A 14,886-nucleotide genomic window follows, 5' to 3' on the forward strand; every position below is an offset into this window, starting at 1 on the left:
TTAAGGTATTAAAAACACTCTGACCCAGATCATTGCCTCTTAAAAACATGGAAGTAGTCATATTCAGTGATGATATTTTATGTATCTCTATTGTCAACTCACACTTGGGCTGTCAGTGGCCTCTTGATTATTGGAAACAGTTATTAGTGCCTTTAATCTAATCAGAGTAGAGAGCTAATTACAAAAATACGAGAACTAATTCAGAAATTGCATTTTTAAGATTTTGTTTCCAAAAGATCACTCCTGGTATCAAGTTGTATTAGTCAGGGTTCTCTGGGGAAACAGAACTGACAGGAGATATCTGTAAAAAGTATGAGATTTTACAAACTTTTCTCATGCAACCATCTGGATACATAAGTCCAACTTCCATAGGAGAGGCTGTAAGCAGGGGACTCAGATGAAGGTGCACATTGAATTGAATTTTTTTTTTTTCCTCTGGTCCCATGGCTAAGTTTATTTCGCTTGTTCTCTTCTTTTACAAAATTAAAAACTTTTAAAACCAAATCCAAATACCAGCCTGAGACCCTTCATCCGTGGGGACTGAGAAGTCCCAGCCTGGTTCCGTGATACGGAAACACAGGGATTGTGCTGGAGGGTTGGGGAGTATGGCATCAGAGAAGAGGTCTAGGGAAAATCGACCCAGGAAGGAAAGAGTAGCCATGAGCCACAGTCCCTGAGTTGCAATTCACATTTTGAGAAGGCTCCAGCTAGAGGGGTGATCAAAGCTTGATGAGGCTCTGGGTGACCTGGGGTTTCCCTGGGGAGGGCAGCAGAGGCCAGGATGCCCTCAAACCAGTTAAGTGGCCAGGGCCTGTTCTGGCCTCCGTCAGAGGCTGGCTATCTGAAGGAGAGATGGGAATTCTCTCTCTGAATGCCGAAATCACTTATCCTTTTAATGCCTTCCACTGAGTGTATGAGATGTCACTCATTGTTGACAGCTGTCTTCTCAGTGACTGTACATGCAACCAGCCTTCTGTGCATCAACTCATTGATGATTAAAGTCCATGAAATGCCCTTGTATTACAATTAGCCCAGTGCTTGCTTGACCAAACAACTGGACACCATTACCTGGCTGAGTTGACACATTAACCTACCCATCACAGGTACTAATGGATTTACAAATGCTAAATAATAATTTGTGCGTGAAGATACAGAAAACATTGTGTATGTTAATTTGTGTTTGATATTTCAGTTCTTGGAATTGCTGATATATCATTTCTTCTTCAAATTATTGCCTTTTTAAAAATGTCTCATTGAGTCAGTACCTTTAATGATTGTGTATAATCTACACAAAGGAGGATAAAATTCAATTTGACTTTCTAAAATTTATAACTATATTTGGAAAATAAAATTATGAGGAATATCATTTGCTTGCTGAGTTTTCCTCTGAAACCTCAAAACTCAACTATATTATTTCTTTTTTTTTTGTCACTTCCCATGTGTCTTCTTTTTTTTTAATTCATTTTTTAAAATAATATTACATTCAAAAAATATGAGGTCCCATTCAACCCCATCGCCCCCACCCCCCACTCCCCCCACAGCAACACTCTTCCGTCATCTTGACACATCCATTGCACCTGGTAAGTACATCTCTGGTCATCGCTGCACCCCATAGTCAATGGTCCACATCATAGCCCACACTCTCCCATGTTCCATCCAGTGGGCCCTGGGGGGATCTAAAATGTCCCATAGTTGTCCGTGAAGCACCACCCAGGACAACTCCAAGTCCCGAAAAAGCCTCCCCATCTCATCTCTTCCTCCCATTCCCCGCACCCAGCGGCCACCATGGCCACCCTTCACACACCAATGCCACATTTTCTCTGTGGACATTGGATTGGCTGTGTTCATTGCACATCTATGTCAAGTGGGGGCTTAGATTCCACATGGATACTGGATGCAATCCTCCTGCTTCCAGTTGTAGGCACTCTAGGCTCCATGGTGTGGTGGTTGACCTTCTTCAACTCCATGTTAGCTGAGTGGGGTAAGTCCAATAAATCAGAGTGTAGAAGCTGAAGTTTGTTGAGGCTCAGGGCCTGGCAGCCTGATTCTTTACTGGGAAATGCCTTGTATTTTTTCTCTAGTCCTCTTCTTCACTGGATTGGACTTTTTAAGCACTTACCAAAGAAACTTCTGATTAATGGCAGTTAGAACTTATTGTACTTGAAGGACAAATGCTTGCTTCACCAGTTAAGGGAACAAGCTAATCAAAATGAAGAAGTGCAGGGCAAGGGAGAATAGGAAGGGAGACGAATGCTGTGAATCTATATGGATCCGCTTGAAGTGATGAGCTGAACTGTTAACTTTTCATTTACTGCATCACAAACTTGACTCAACCTTTGTCTGTATTAAGAATAATGGAGCAGTTCTTATAAAAAAAGTATGAAACTTTTCAAATTAAGCCTCCTCCCCCTTATTTTTATAGCTACCAGTTGGTTTTATTCCAGCTTCTTCACAGTAAATGTTTCACAATATCTTTCAGAGATTGGAAAAACTTTTCCACCTCCACAGTTACAAATCCTGCTATAACAAACCAAACTAGCTGTCTCTTCAGAGACTATACCTCATACTTCAGCCTGAAATTGAGACTGAAACTTTTTATTTGCTGAAAAGGTGACACAATTTTCTTTTATATGCTGTGCTCTCATTCTTTGCCTTTCCAGTGACCTCAGAGGAGTGGGTTTCTCAAATATTTCAATGCTGCCTTGTTTGTGAAATAGAGATGAATCAGTCTTGAGAAAGAGGCAGAAATCCTTTTTGGTGGAAGGGTGCCAGGAAACAATTCAGATTTTGCCATGTTGATATTTGCGATGTGTTTCATCAAAACAATGCACAGTGATAGAAACTTGGGCATCTAGCAATATAACCTAGATGACTGTGTGTACTGTCCTTCTAACTAAGCTCTGAAAAATAAAATATTAAATGATTATAAGAATAGAAATGAAGATTAAATTGCCTTCTGAAGATTTTTTAATATATGTATAATGGTGCTAATTAGAAAAAAACAAATTGATATACTTCTTATATGATATGAAAAATGAAATTACTAATAAAAAATTATGCCTACATTAACCTTCAGAACAGTTTGTGTGAAGATGTGGTACGTCAAGACAGAATATAAAAAGGGACATTATTATTGTCCCTAAACATTTAAAGTAACCTGGAAGCTTACTTTTCTTTAGCTGTTCTTGTTCCTCCAGAGAGGATTTGTTTGTATATTTCTTCAAAATCATTCACTTCTAGTTATGGTAGTCTGTCTAGTAAACCATGACATGGACCAAGCAGGAATGACTTGAAGGTGAAACAACATGGAATATACAAAGTATTTTAGCCATTCTTCTTATTTATTTTTTAAAGTTTTCTTAAATATCCCTCTCTTCCTTTTATAATCTTCCCAGAGAGAGCACTTGCTGTTCCACTTAGAGGTCTGCAGGGGGCGATGAAGAGGAAAAAATCATACTCCCTTTGCAAGTTATGCAAGGGCTCCAAGGCAGTAATGGGAACAATGTTCCCAAAATTGTTTTTGGACATCAAATGCCTGTTTGATTTGGCAGAGTCAATGGCTAGTAGTTTTCCTTCAGCCAACTTACTGGAAGTTCCTCCCTTTATTATCCCTACCCCTTCTCTCATACACATAAGCTCCCTATGGGCTCAAAGTACTTGTAAACTTTTTTAGAGTGTTCATTTTGTTCTGTTATTTACAGGGCTCTGTGTCCTAATGTACATGTGTTGGTGCATAATTTTACTTTTTTAATATAATTATTTTTTAATAAATCTTTCATGTTTCAGGAGGCTATGCTGTAGTGTGTCTCAGGGGACATACCCTAACAACAAAGTACAGTCTTTAAGAATCATTTTGAAATATTACTGTTAGTTTTTTAATATGACTTAACGTGATATCATGACTAAGAATTTAAGTTGCCTATATCCTTGATAAAATTGTGCAGATGCATTTGCAGCTCCATCCATTTGTTTTTGTAGTCCACTCAACTAAAGTGCAATTCAGCAATTTAGGAAAAATAAATAAATTTTATTAGAAACATTAAAAATGCATCTATGAAGCTGATCCTAAAACATCTTCAAAAAGGCACGAAAAGAGAATGGTCAATCCAATGTTGGGAAAGAAGAATTACATGAAAGGAATTATATATGATTCTAGAAGTTAACATAAAGCTACTATAATCAAGACAGTGTGGTATTAATGAAAGGATAGGCACTTAAATCAATGGACCAAAAAAGAATATAAAAATAGGCATACACATATATGGCCCATTCAGTTTCAACAAAGGTGCAAAGGCAATTCAATGAAGAAAGGAGAGTTTCAGCAATGAATAGTATTGAAACAATTGGATAAACGCATGCTAAAAATATCCCCAAACTAAAACTCACACTTTTATATAAAAGTAACCCAAATCATAAATCTAAATATAAAATGTAAACTTATAAAAGTTTTAGAAGAAAACAGGAGAAAATCACCAGGAACAGTGTCTAGACAAAAGCTATTAAGCACAGCACCAAAATCACAAGCCAGAAAAAGAAAAAAAAAAAAAAAGGTAAAATTGTACTTCACCAAAATTAAAAACTTTTTAATATAAAAGACACTATTAAGAGAACCAAAAGGCAAGCTACCAAACAGAAGAATTTACTTGCAAATCAAATATCTGACAAAGAACAGGTATCCAGAATGTATAAAAAACTTAATATATTAAACAGTAAGAAAACAATGCAATTACAGATGAAAAATAAGCTCATGAAAAATGTTCAACATCAGTAAGTTCTAATGGAAATTAAAATTAAAATACAATGAGATACCATTAAACACCTTTGAGAATGACTAAAATAAAAAATACTGATGATACCAAGTGTTGGTGAAGATGTGGAGCAACTAGCATTCTCATAAATTTGATGGTAGGAATAGAAAATGATACATGAACGATAGATCTATCCAATGATGGATCAATCTCTAAGGCATATGCAGATTGAAAAAAGTGAATCTCAAAAGGTTGCATACTATATGATTTAATTTATACCTGTATAGCATTCCGAAAAGAAAAAAATATATAGTGATGGGGAACAGATCATTGGTTACCAGAAATGAGGTATGTGACTACAGAAGAATAGCACAAGAAAGTTTTTGGGGTGATGGAAAAGTATATTATGTTGTGGTGTTGGTGGTAGTTACACAAATATATAAAAATTCATATAATTTTATTCCAAAATGCCATTTTGGTGTAGGTTAAGTTTTAAAAATAAAATTTAGAGATGCATCTTTGAAGAAAAATGAAAATTTTTGGTTAATTTAGTTTTATCTTTCTGTTACTAATATAAATGGTGGAGGAGAAGGAATGGCTAATTCAATCAACACAAGACATATCATTTTGAGTTTATCAACTAACTTTTCAATTTTTATTAGAGATAAGATGAGGAGTAAATGGGATTAAATTTCAGCAGAAAATATTTTGAACAATATTGGAAGAAAAGGCAACAGATAGTGAAAAAAGAGTAGGAAATTCTTCTCTAGTTGTCTAAAATATATGATTAACTATCTTTAGTCTGGATATATTCAACCGAACAAGAACTATGAATATTCATTATATCACATGGTCAGCAGTAAACCACATTAGGGTAACTAAGGAAAATCAGGCAACAGCAGTGGTTTGAAGAAAAACTCAGTGTTTTCCTTTTGTGAATTTATGCTTATAATTTTAGAAATTTCCTTTAGTGAAACTTTCACTTTGTTTAGATAGATAGCTACTTACTTTTGTTCAGTGATGAAGAAAAGAGATGATGGAATAAAAATTTCATAGACCAAATATTGTATTTGATGTATTTGAAATCTGCCATAAGCATTCCTGAATGATCTGTCAAGCCCTATTTTTATAAAATTTTCAGTGAATCATGGAGAAACCTCAACTTCACATTACCTTATTCCTTTTTTCAAAATTAAAGCAAAATGCTTGCTGGAGAAGCCAAGGACCAAGGATCACCAGTAATCAGCCACAGAATAGTACAGTATTCAAAGAGAAAAAGAAAGGCCTAGCTTAAACCTCAATTTTGGAATTTTCCTAGCCTCACAACCATGAGCAAATAAATTCCTGTTTATTAAGCCAAAAAAAAAAAAAAAAGCTAAAAATGGCAGCTGAACAGGTACAAAATTATTTCTGTTTAGACAAGTGCATTATATTCCAGATTATGTGCAATAGACAAGATGTTCTCATTAACAAAAGAGTCTGGTTAATTGAGCAATAATTTATTGTATAAAATATGTGAATATAAATTAAGGAGAGATTTCCATGAATAACTAATGAAATCATACTGATTCCATTTATCATTTATCCCTTTTCAGTTATCCAGTATTGAAAAATGGAGAAACATATTACACAGAATTTAATTTTTTCTATCTCTGACAATTTTTCATAATTTTTCATGAAGTAATTGATCATGTATTACTTGGTACTTCTTTTTTTCCTGTTGAACTGTTATTTACTTGTTGTTTTTTTTTGGACTCTTACTTTTTAAAATTTTTTAATAGATTAAAAAAAGTTGTTAAAGATACATAGATCATACAAAACATTACATTAAAAATATGAGAGGCTCCCATATACCCCGACTCCCCATGTCCCCCCACACCTACCACATCACCAAATTCTTTCATCAGTGTGGCACATTCATTGCATTTGATCAATACATTTTGGAGCACTGCTACACAGCACGGATTATAGCTTACATTGTAGTTTACACTCTCTCCTGGTCCATTCAGTGGATTATGGCAGGATATATGATGTCCTGCATCTGTCCCTGCAATATAATTCAGGACAACGCCAAGTCCTGAAAATGCCCCCATATCACACCTCTTTTTCCCTCTCCCTGCCCTCAGCAACTCCCATGGCACTGTCTCCACATCAGTGAGTTTCTTCCATTGCTAGAGCCATAATGATTCTATAGTAGAATACCAGTAAGTCCACTCTAATCCATATTTTATTCCTCCACCCTGAGGACCCTGGGATGGCGATGCCCACTCTACCTCTAACTCAAGAGGGGGCTTAGTCCCACATGGCTGATGGATGGAATTCTCCTGCTTATAGCTGTAAGCTCTCTTGGTTCCCTGGTATGGTGGTTGACTATCTACACCTCCCTGTTAGCCGACATGGGTAAGTCCAATGAACCGGAGAGTAGGTGCTGCAACTCTGCTGAGACTCAGGGGCCAGGCAGCACACAGTCAGTCCAGAGATTCAAGTTTCCCGAGCACACACCAAATCCAGTGCAAACCACAGTGAACTTTTAAATCTTCTTTGTATGAGGTCAGAAAGTACTACTTTGACCTTCTTCATATGGCCTTCAGTACCTGGAATGTATATCTCAAATCACTGAGTGTACACTGATTTTATTTTTATTTCATGTGACTGGCAATAACCGATAATTCAATGTCTCATAGTCATCCTCATGAAAATGCTTTTTCATTCCACATAAAAATGCAAAAAAAAATCTGTGTAAAAATCTGTTTATAGGTGATGGGATTCTGAAAAACTAGTTTGTCTTCTTTTGTTGATTTTACACTTTATTATAGAAAATGCACTATAAGAATAAATCAAGGAGTTTGTTATGTTAAAGAATCACCTTTAACTGAACAATTGTGCCATGTAGTTTATTTCTAAATCTATGAGTAAGTCTATATGGCCATGCCTTCCCAAAGAGACCAAAAACAAAAAAGACAATATAGGTTCCATAAATTACGTAGCTGTATATTAACCGTACAAAGGCGAGCATATCCTTTCATCTCTTGGTTTTAACATTTCTTGATCAGACTGTGGCGAATGAAATGACACCAACCTATCAGGGTTAATATCAAAGATAGTACATAGAGATATTCTTTCTTAGGTGCTGTCCAGAGCAGGATCATTCCTTTAACTCATAATTTTGAGTCATAAAATTAGCACCATATGTTAAAGTGCCTTCAGTGCCCTCCAATTGTCAACTGCCTCTCCCCATACCATTCATTTCCAAAGGTTATAGATTTCTTGTCCTTTTCCTGTTTCTCTTGGCTCATGACTCTATAAATAGTTTCCTGCTAACACAGCCCTGTCCCATATTTTGAAAATGATATTTCCTATGTCATCTGTGGCCTTGACTTCTGGTTTTCTTTCTTGACCATGGGACTGATATATACCCCATTTAATTGTTGTGTTTCTGGCTTATCTGAGAAGACACCTGAACTACTGTAGCCTGGCCTAGGATGCCTACACTTGCTTGGCAAAATTTTGTGATCAGCTTGGTCATTTTGGTTTACTCAGAATATATCCCATTACTTCATAATATAGCAAATATTTTAGTTTCTATTTATTATTTCTGTTATTCTTAATAACCAGTTAAGATTCCCAGAGTAGGTATAATCATTCTTATATAAAGGATGAGAAAACTGAGACTGAGGGAGGTAAAGTACCTTGACTGAGGCCTTGGGGTAATTTACCAAAAAGGTTTGAGCTAGGCCTGCTGATTCCTGCTCCTGGCTCATTTCACAGGTCCAGACAACATCTAATTTATCTTCAGGAAGAACTAAACTATAAAAAAGGTTTATTTTTAAAGTTTCTTTTTTTAAAACTTTCAAATGCTTAAATTTTCTAACAGTGGTCTTATGAACTTACTTTCTCTTTCTTAAGTATAAATATTTAATAGCTATAAACTCATGCCCTTACACCCTTTTATAAGTCCAAGAGATATACAACTGGATCTTAAAAAAATCAGATAGTAGTCTAATAGGAAAATTTAATACCCTCAGCCTCTTATTTCTCTCTTCAGAGAAAGGAATGATTATTCTACAGTGTTTATAACTGTATATATGGTGCTAATTAAATTGTCCAAAATTTTCCAAATTTTCTCATGCAATTTCAACAATAAAAGTCCTATTAAAAGCTTTTCTTGGGTATTATTTTTGTTACATGTTTTTGTCCCCCAAGTAATTTTTTTTTTATTTTAGTTTCATTTTTATTTATTTATTTTTAATTAAAATTATTTATTTTTACGAATTACATTCAAAAAATACGAGGTCCCAATCAACCCCACCGCCCCCACCCCCCACTCCCCCCACAGCAACACTCTCTCCCATCATCGTGATTTTTATTTCAATTTCTCTTTAAAATATATATGAAATAAGTATTTATCTCATAAAATATGAGTCATTATTTTGGTTTCCTCACTGCATGAATAGAAAGAAGAGTATTTTCTTTTTTTGTTTTCTTTCTGTCATTTCTTTTCTACATTTTTTTTAGTTTAATGAAGTTTGATTTAATGGATACAAAATCTCTTTTTATGCTACTTTTTACTCCAAATTTATGTTCAATGTTATATGAAACTTACCTGTATTCTAGTGTGAACTCTGCCTTTGTCTTTTGTAATTATTATCTAATGAGATACATAGACTTGCACTTGAGAATTGTTCCTTGTATTTTCTTTTGTAGCAATAAAATGATATTTTTGGATAAAACACTTTGAATATTGCCAAAATAAAGATAATTCCCCACTCTTGGAATGGCCTACCTTTGGTTCTTTCTATTTAGCTTGAAGTTTTGAAACACCACAGACAGAAACAAATCTATTTTTTAAAGCTATCTCTTTTATTCTCTATTCTTAAATACTGTTAACTTATGCTCAGATAGAATTCTTACACCTTCTAGCTCTTTGCATCTCTCTGCTGGTGAGATTTCTTCTTTCAAACTTTCTAACAGTTTGTTTCTCTACTTTCTTGAGAGGAAATCTTTTTTTTCTTCTAAGCTCTCATTTTACATTTATGTAGAAAAAAGTAATCTCCTAGGTAATTTGCAAATCATGTTATGGTAGTTTCCCTTCTTGCAAAACTATTACTTTAAGAATAGATACTCAGATCCTTGTCAAAAGTGTCAGCAGGAGAAGTGTTGGCAGGAGTAGATTTCTAGAAATACAATAGTGGCACATACTTACAAAAACCCTAGTCTCCAGTAGATTTCTCAAGACAAGGAACAAGTTCTGGAAAAGAGTCAATGATAACACAGATATTCTATAAATTCCTCTGAATAAATGAAAAGATAAAAAGATGAGAGAATGAATAGCTGTTTAAGGTGTACTTAAAACAGGCCATATTCACTTTGGAGTGTTCTTATTGGCATTTTGGTTTATTCAGGTATTAGAAGATATAAAAATCCCTAAAATGAGTCAGGTTCCATATTCAGCTAAGTGGCAATAATTATGTTAATAACTCCCTACTCTACCTCCTAAACTTAGGCAACTTCATTCTTAACATACATGCATACATGCATACATACATACATAGAAAGAATAGTGGGAGTGGCACTTTCAAGGTCACTACAATCTCAGTTTATTTAGGGGAACTGCTAGAGAATAAACTGTGAAATCTCCCAACTATGAATCAACCTTTGCAGTGATATTGATACGTTCAGGGATCAAAACAACATCAATATGCTATCTGTAATTTATTCACAATAGAATGAGAGATATGAGTTTATTAGGAGAAACACTATTTAGAAAAACAGGTAAGATGTTCTTAAACAAGCAAACTTAGATTTGCCCACATACACAAATCCAACAGTTCTTATTCCCTTATATGAGAAAATAAATAAAAGAGTAACTCATCTGGGTGGTCCCATATTGCTGCCTATTTTTGACACCAAAAGCATCTTCTCAGTATCATAAGTCATTTTAATGTGGGGAGTATATTGGTGTCTTGAAATACATTGCCTGGCATCTGCACAGTCATTTCTTGGTAACAATCCTGATAGTAGTTGCTTTCTTCCAAGTATGTACAAAGCATTGAATGAAGCTCTTGTCCAAGTTATGCAAAGAAGCATAGACTTTTCTTTCTTTCCAATTGGTGGTTTTTAATTTTTTTACAAGTCAATTTTATTGATACATATTAATAAAACATAAATACATCCAAAGTGTAGAGTGAATGGTATTCAGTATAATCACATACTTGTGTATTCATCACTTAAATCATTTTAGAGGATTTTCATTATTTCAATAATAATCATAATAATAATAAACAAAAACCAAACAAACAAACAAAGCTCATCATCTCCCAATCTCTCTATCCTTCCCGTGCTGTACATAGCTGCTCTTCTATTTCCTACTCTCTAGTTTATTTATATTTTGTAAAAATAGTCTCATATATACAATATCACTCATATTTGTATTCAACAGGTTTCACTATGTTATACATTTCCGTGTTACATGTTTCAGCTTTGTTTCTAATAATGTACATGTCCTTAGACTTTACCTTTCAACCGCTGTGATACCCATATAATAGCTCCTCTAGTCACAAGCACCGTGATGTTCTCTCACCATTTCGATTTACTTCCAAAGATTTACTATTAACCTTTTAACCAAATCTGCATAGATTAACCATCAGCTTACCATTCTCTACCCTCATTCTAATTTCTGGTGACTTATTTTCTAAATATTAATTCCATGAGTTCACATAATATATTTAGTTCATGATGGCACAATCATACAGGATTTGTCATTTTGTGCCTGGCTTGCTTCACTCAAGTAATGTCTTCCAGGTTCATCCATGTTGTCATATGATTCACGACTTCATATCTTCTTACTGCTGCATAATATTTCATTGTTTATCAATTCATCAGTTGATGGACACTTGGTTTGTTTCCAACTTTTGGCAATCGTGATTAGTCCTGCTATGAACACTGGTATGCAGATGTCTATTTGTGTCACTGAGGTCAGTTTTTCTGGGTATATACTTAGTAATGATATTGCCATGTCACATGGAAAGTCTTTTTCCTTAGGAAATGCCAAACAGTACTCTACAGTGGCTGTACCATTCTACATCCCCACCAACAGCAAATGCATTCCTATCTCTGCACTTCCTCACCAACGTTTACAGTTTTCCAACTTTTTAATAGTGGCCAGTCTAATAAATGTGAAATGATATCTCATTATAGCTTTGATTTGCATTTCCTTAATTGCTAGTGATCTTGAACATTTTTTCATGTGTCTCTTCATCATACGTATTTCTTCTTTGGACAATTGTCTTCTCAAGTCTCTTTCCCATTTTTTAATCAGGTAGTTTGTCTTTTTATTGTTGAATTTTAGTATCTCTTTATATATCAAGGATATTAAACCCTTATTGGATATGTGATTTCCAAATATTTTCCCCCATTGAGTCGGCTGCCTTTCACCCTTTTGACAAAGTCCTTTGAGGTGCAAAAGTATTTAATTTTGAGGAGGTCCCATTTATCTATTTTTTCTTTGGTTGCTTGTGCTTTAGGTGTAGGGTTTAATAAACTGCCTCCTACCAACAGATCTTGAAGATGTTTTCCTACATTTTCTTCTAGGAGTTTTATGGCTGTTGCTTTTATATTCAGGTCCTTGATCCACTCTGAGTTATTTTGTATGTGTGAGGTAAGAGTACTCTTTATTTCTTTTGGATATGGCAATCCAGTTTGCACAGCATTATTTTTTCAATAAATTGTTCTGGTCCACCTTGGTGGGCTTAACAGCCTTGTCAAAAATCAATTGACTGTGGATATAAGGGTCTATTTTTGAATTCTCTTATCAGTTCCATTGGGAAATGTGCCTTTCTTTATGCCAGTACCATTGCTGTTTTTACCATTTTACCTAATAATATGCTCCTAAGTCCAGAATTAAGAGTTCTCCAGCTTTGTTCTTTTTTTAAAAAGACATTTTTGGCTATTAGGGGGCCCTTACCCTTCCAAATAAATTTGATTATTGGCTTTTCCATTTAAAAAAAATTGTTGGGATTTTTATTGGAGTTATGTTGAATCTGTAAATCAGCTTCAGTAGAAATGACATCTAAAAGATATGTAGTCTTCCAATCCATGAACATGAATGTCCTTCCATATATTTAAGACTTTCTTCAGTTTCTTTTTGCAAAGTTTTGTGGTGTTTTGAAAACAGTTCCTTTATGCCCTTAAGTTTTTTCCTAAATATTTGAATTTTCAGCCACTACAATAAATGGAATTTTAAAAATTTCCTTCTTTCTGATTCCTTGTACATCAATACTACATAGAAACTCTATCCATTTTGCATAATAATCTTGTATTCCACCATTTTGTTGAACTTGCCTTTTAATTCTAGTAGATTTTTTGTGGATATTTTTCAGGAATTTCTAATATAGGATCATATCATCAGCAAATAGTGAAAGTTTTACTTCTCCCTTTCCTATTTGGGTGCATTTTATTTCTTTTGCTAGTCTAATTGCTCTAGCAATATTGACAATGTTGAATAACAATGGTGGCAGTGAGCATCCTTGTCTTTTTCCTGATCTCAGTAAAGCTTTCAGTCTTTTACCTTTGAATACAATGCCAACTGTAAGTTTTTCATATATGCACGTTACCATCTTGAGAAAGCTTCCTTTCATTCCTATCTTTTGGAGTGTTTTTGTTAAGAAAGGATGCTGATGACAGATACAGGGTATTTAAAATTTTGTCAAAAACCTATAAAAGTCTATGGTACAAAATGTAAACCATAATTTAAACCATTGGCCATGTAGTATTAATGCATCAATTTTTGTACTTCAATTGTAACAAATGCAACATACATATGTAAAATGTTATTAATAGGGGAAGAGGGGAGGTGGTTGAGTATATGGGAATCCAGTATACTTTCTATGTGACTTTTCTGCAACCTAAAGCTTCTTTGAAGAATAAAGAAATAAAGATAAAATATGTGGGGAACAAAAGGAAGAAATTGTCCCTGTGCATAAAAGATAACAGATCTCACAGTGATGAAAGTAATGTTGAAAAAAATTTTTATTGTACTTAAAAAAAAATTTTTTTTTGTATATTTTTTATTTTGTATGTTATTTGTTTTTATTATTATTTTTCTTATTATTTTTATTTGTTTACATTTTTAGCTTTGTTTTTGGGGAGGTTTTGGATTGCAGAAAGAACAGAACTGTGAAAGGGGAAAATCACGGGTTTGGGGTGTCAATGATAGGGGGATGTGTGGGGAGGGATGCAAATGGACCATGCCTCTTGGTAAATGAATATGTTTAGGTGGTCATGGGCCATTGTCTCAGTGAGATAATAACCAAAGAATATTGAATTCCCATCCTGGGAAGTCTTGCTTTATTTGCTAATAGAGTAGCAAGAATCCCCAGAGTACATGGGCAGTGCCTAGTGAAGGAGGACAGACCATTATGCTGGGCCTTGATATTGATAGTTCTACCTATGAACATTTTCTTGAGAAATTGAAACTTAGTCTACTATTATATATTGCCTAAAAGTTACCTTGTGAGGGTCTCCTTTTTGCTCAAATATGGCCTCTATCTAAGCCAAATTTAGCATATAAATACACCATCTTCCCAACCCCCTCACCTGACATGGGACATGACTCCTAGGAATGAGCCTTCCTGGCACTGAAGGATTAAAACCAAGTGCCAACTAGCTGGCCCTTTTGAAAAAGACCTTGACCAAAAGGGAGAAATGTTAAATACAAATGAGTTTTTATGAATAAGAGATTTCAAAGTGAGTCAGGAGGTCATTCCAGAGACGCACATTTCAGCATGATCTCATTTACTGCCAAAGTAAATAGTGTCTCATAGAGTGGGGCCTCTCAGGGCTCTAGAAACATCTTGACACTATAGGCAGGAAAGACAATCTCAGGAATTCAGCACCCTGTAACTAGCCTTACTTTGGAATATACACTCCCCAGGGTAACAAAGTTAGACTCACTACAATATCCCTACAACTGCCCCTTTCACTTGAACCTATAAATGGAACTATACTCATTAAATATATATCCCAGAGACTTAAATCTTCAATCTGTTCATATGCTGATTGAACCCTGAATCTCAGGGAGAGTTGCAGTACCTACACATTGGACTTCCCCATTACAACTAGCAAAAGAACAATGATGGAC

The sequence above is a fragment of the Dasypus novemcinctus genome, chromosome 3 (assembly GCF_030445035.2).
Source record: "Dasypus novemcinctus isolate mDasNov1 chromosome 3, mDasNov1.1.hap2, whole genome shotgun sequence".
Classification (NCBI taxonomy): Eukaryota; Metazoa; Chordata; class Mammalia; order Cingulata; family Dasypodidae; genus Dasypus; species Dasypus novemcinctus.